Consider the following 5,416-nt stretch of genomic DNA (forward strand, 5'->3'; position numbering starts at 1 on the left):
GGGCAGCTGTTCCAGCACCTCACCACTCTCTCTGTAAAGAACTTCCCCCTGACATCCAACCTAAATCTTCTTCTAAGTCAATCCTAGATGTTTAAGTGAAACTAGGTGAATTCCAGCTCAAGTGCAGTTCTATGAGTCCACTGTGAGACCAGTTGTCAGTACAATCAAGTCTGTCCTTTCTGTAGCCCCAGCAGTATAAATCTTAAAAATCTCTACTGAGGACCAAAGTGAAGATTCTAGGTAGCACACTGGTTTTATTTATGGATCAGTGTATGTGTGCACTGCTAAATAAACAAGTGGCTTCTCCTAAAATTAGGGTACCATTGCAAACTCTTAAAAACACAACCCATAAAATAAACAGACTCCAGGAGTTACCTGTGATTCTTGCCACTGCAGTAACTTCAAGGTAACAAGAAGTCAATAAACCCCCATCAACAAAATCCCCACTGGGATCCAGCAGCAGAGAGTCTGAAGCAGCAGTCATCAAGAGAAACTAAGTGATTCAGTAAAACATTAATGCTCCCAGAGGAACCATTTTGGGGCTGCCTTGATTTGGTGAGAGAGGCAACTCTGACCAGTTACCAAAGGTAAAACATAGGCCACTGAAAGGGCTTCTCTTTGGGTGCTATCAGACTTGCCCCCTACTCTGGGATTACGCTATATAATCTCCCTACCTTGCTGGATGCCAAGGCAGAGGGGCTCTGAGCAAGTAAGCACTTTTTCAGCCTCCAGTAAGTTTTTTCACCGCTCAGGTGGGATTCGTTCCCTGTCTTTCTGTTCTCCTTTACCATTACGGATCTCCAAAATGATATCTGATGCAACCTTTAGTTCACAGCATGCAATAATTATGATTCAGTGAGCAGAGCAAACCCTGCCTGTTCCCTAATTTAGCTGAGATTAGTAACTAATTATCTCTTCTGAACTCTTTCAACATAGGCAGCTTTGTCCTGTCATCCCCAGCAGACTTCATTCTCTACATAAAATAGAAATACTGTCTCACAAAAGATGTGTGAGCACATCATTCTGCCGATCTGAACCATCCGCATAAAAGGGAGGACAGGTACATATACCAAACCATAAGGATTTATGAATCAGTGGACTAATTTCCTTGGTTGCCTTCTTGAGTACACAGATCTGCTAACAGACAGGATTGTATGGCCTCCAGCATCTCAGCATCAGAGCATGTTGTAATAATTAGCACATGAATCCTTTCCAACCCCCATGGTCAGATAGGGAAGGACTTGTTAGCTTCATTGCGTGTATAGAAAGCCCTGAAAGCAGGGTTACATTCATTTCATTTTACTTCAGCTGCTTAGTCCAACTGGTTCTTACAGCTGCCTAGTAATCAGGGAAGGAAGGCCAGTACTTCTTGCAAGGTTTTTCAGTCTGTCTGATGCTGATGGACAAATCTGGCATTGGGAAGATCTGTCTCTGCTAACTAGTGATTTGGCATACACCTCATGTTAACAAGTTGAATCTCACACTGAGGGGAGGAGAGCCCTGGAGAGTTTTGCACATTAGAGCAGAGAACAGAACCCAGCTCTCCTTAGTCACAGCCATGTGCTCATACAACTAAGCCATTTTCTCCCTTATTTATGTAAACTGAGGGAGTTTTGGTTTCCAGCATGGTAAACAAGGATTTAACTACTTCCTCTCTCCTCCCATATAACTTTCCCTGAATGAATGTGGTAAATAGAACCCTGCTGTAGAAAAGCCTTTTTGCTTGGTGTTGATTCTGTAACTGATTCTCTTCTGGAAAACAAACACATTTCTACTAATTGCAATTCAAAGGAACCTCTTAACAAAAACATTGCGAGCTGTCTCACATACCCCTCTCCACTGGTCCTGTGGCAGACAAGTAGACAATCACCTGCAGATGGGTTAATTATCCTATGAGATACAGAAAATCTAGGACACCTGGCAACATGTAGAGAGTGTGGAGTACCTGCTTGACTCCAGCTTCATGTCATTTGTCAGACAAAAGCAGTCAGTGCTGTGCATAGTACCCCGCATTGGGAACTAGAAACAAACTGTGACCTTAAGGCAGGCGTGTGTGAAGTGCAAAGGTAGTAGCTGGAGAGGAGAGAGATGTTTGGCATAGAAGGAAGGAGAACTGACAGGCTAGAGTATTTTCATCCTCAGTGTCCCCACTGCAAGAATGACTTTCAGATAATGACATTTTAGGAGAATATAATCTTGTATTTGTAGTTAACACCCGTTGAGACTTAACTGAATTGTGAGAGGTTAGAAAGTTGTTTTTTCAAAATGAAAATTTTCACATAAATAGAGGATACAGAAGTGGGTAGTCTGGCTTTGCAGATTGTGTCTTTCTTCTCTGTCCCATAATGAGCACACACAAATACTCAGATGTAATTCCTGTTACCTCAAATCAGTGGAATCACAGTAGCAGAAACCTGAAATCAGGACAGAGTTGAGGACTAAGGAGGCGCTGTAATAGAAATGAAGAAAAAGAAAGAATGTGCTGCCACTCCTTTTGAATGGGGAACAGCAAGAAGCTTGCTGCCCGTCGCAGCCTAGCAGGATGTATTGGGTCTGCTCCTTCTAAATGCCTTTACTCACAACTGGACCTAAATGTAGAAACCAGTTTACAGTACTTTCATTCCTAGGTCACAAAGGATTTGCTGTTCAGAGAAAAGCATATGGTAATCCCTACTGAAGAAGGGAGGCAGTGGCCCAGAGCATTGTATCACTGAGTAGCCAAGTCGGGAAACACACCTGTATCAGTCCTGTTTCTGGACAAACTTGTCACTTCCCTCCAAGTACAACAGGTACGTTCTTCACAGGCTGGATCTTGGTTTTCTTTGGCATGCCATATACCTTAGTTAGCAAGGGAGCTGGGAATTACGGTGCAACCAGTCCTCAGCCAGGGCCCCACTGCTAGAGGCAGAGCAGGGTCTGCAAGAGGAGTGTCTCAGTACGGTAGGACAGACATTCCAGCCAGGACAGCTGAGGTGAAAATCCAGCCACAAATCCATATGAGACACCCTTGCAGCTCAAGACATCCATCAGCTAATCCTGCCTTTGGCAATTCCCCCACTTATTCCTTCCATCAAAGGAGCTTGGATTACAACGGCTGTTGACTTAATGAGTGAGACTTCGAAGGAAGCTGGTTTTTACAGTACAAAAATAAAGTATTTTGCACTCTCTGGATCACCTTGCCTCTTAGAAGAAACAGGCATTTAACAAAGTGTTACTGAGCCTCAGGAGGGAGACAAGAACTAACCCAGAGTGCTGTGCACACAGATGAGTTGGAGCTGAGAGAAGCTAAGTGCTTTGCTCCATGCCACAAAGAAGTCCTGACCAGAACTGGGCACAGAATCTGCATGTTCCACCTTGCAATTTTTTGGGCAGATTGTGATGCCAAGGCCCTGGCCATTAGTTGTCATTACGGGCCAAGAGGTGTTTTTTGGCAGAGGAAAGGTGTTAACTCTCCTTTCCTGGCCACACTACAGTTTGGCTGACTATATTGTTGCTTGGTTAAACTCCTGTCCAACCCACCCAACCATGTTAGACTTTTTCTGATTCCCAGAACCACTTGTTGCCCTTGGTTATGACATGGCCCCTTTTCCATGCTGGAGCACCATATGTTGTGTTTCTTAAATGATCTCAGGTTGTAAGGTTATCTACCATGGCATGAGCTGTTGTGGAGAAGCATGTCTGCAAGATGGGCTTTTTTCCCCCTTCCTTTCCAACCCATGGAAATGTGACTGTCACAGGAGAGGTGGCGGAATAGGGTGGTCTTATGTGCAGTTGCAGAGCTGTTGTGCTTAGAGAGGATTTTCCAGTTTCTCAGTTCCCCTGTAACTATCGGAACAAACTGACTGTGCCCCTCTAATCAAAGAAATGTGAAGCTAGCGAGAGGCCCCAAGTACATTTCCTGGCAACAAGACAAAAGTAAGTCTACTGAGAAGTTTATGCAAAGAGAATATTTCTAGTATATACAGTTCTGTCTTGTACTCAGATGCCCATACCAAAGCAATTACTGTATGGGAGATGCTGACTGGCTGGAAGAACCTGTTCATTCTGGATCTGTAATGGAGTCTGCGAGGAGCTCAGCTTCCTGGTGTGGAAGAAGGTAAGTGTGTGTAAGGAAGGGAGGCTGGGACTTGTTTATTTGGGAGGGTAAACTTTCTGGGCTGAAAGCCTGTTTTTTAATTTATTTGGTGGTCCAGGGAAATTCGTCACATCACATTCTCCAGCTCCTATTTCCAGAGGCAATTACATCACCCCAGAGTCTTAGCTAGCCAACAGAGAGGCAGCTGCATAAAGCACGGGCTGGCCGTTTCACGATGGCAGCAATGCAGATTGTCCCTAAGACAAACAAAGATCCACAGGAGAGGTAGAAGTCTGGGTCCAGCCAGAGAAATGCAGATCCATGGCCAACTTGGAACTTTGAGCCAGCTCACAGATCCTTTTTTCCATGTCTGCTCTTACCCCACCCTTGAGCTCCTCGCATCAGATCCAAGGACACACGTGGCCTCTGTGTTCCTGTAAGCACAAGGGCTGCTGTTTCTGGGATCCTGGGAGAAATGCCCAAGGCAGGTGCCAGGGCTTTCTGAGGGATAAATGGTCTGAGCAGCATTTTAATGGGCTGGAGTTGCAAGGCATCTCAGCTACTTGACAACATTACATTTTGCAAAACAAGGATAAGAGGTCAAGGCCTGCAGGAGATGAGGCAAGGACTGAGACTCAGGGTTGTGACAAAGCAAAGCGCTGAGAACTGAGGAAGGTAGAAGAGCAGAGTCCTAGAGTGTGAGGCTTTGACAGTAGAAAATCCATGGCTCTACCACTCACGTACTGGGTTTTTGGTGTCATCTCCCACACAAGCATGAATAGAGAGAAAAGCTCAGTGTCTGCTGGGTTACAGCAACTTGCTGTGGATTGCCTGGGTTTAAACTCAGCATTCAAAGTATTGCAGGGGTATTTACTCACAGAGTCTCCCAGCACCTCTGAGAGGTGCCCGAGTACACCAACACTCCTTCACTGGCAGCAGCATTAACACAGTGAGGGGCACTGCCTTTCACAGCCAGACAGCGAGGCCGTGTCAAAGCCAGCAGACAGCTGGGGACTGCCTGGTGCTCAATGCATTGTGTTTTCCTCCAGAAGCCCCTGCTTCCTTTGGAGAATTCTGCGTTGACTTCTGAGCCCTATGTCTCAGGTTTCCAGTCCATCTTTGCATCAAAATCTTAACAGTAATTTAAAACTGGCATAATTTATTTGGGTCAAATACATCTCTAAGCTCTTGTGGGCAAGGATTCTGTTTGCAAGAGCTGAACTGCTTCTACTGCAACACAATGCAGCCACACTCTCAGGGAGTTAATAAATCCATGCGTGCCCTTTAAAAGAAGAAATCAGAAAGTTTTCTTAGACATTTTTAGGCAAAGGTTCTTTCTTT

Source organism: Meleagris gallopavo, chromosome 10 (genome assembly GCF_000146605.3).
Source record: "Meleagris gallopavo isolate NT-WF06-2002-E0010 breed Aviagen turkey brand Nicholas breeding stock chromosome 10, Turkey_5.1, whole genome shotgun sequence".
Taxonomy (NCBI): domain Eukaryota; kingdom Metazoa; phylum Chordata; class Aves; order Galliformes; family Phasianidae; genus Meleagris; species Meleagris gallopavo.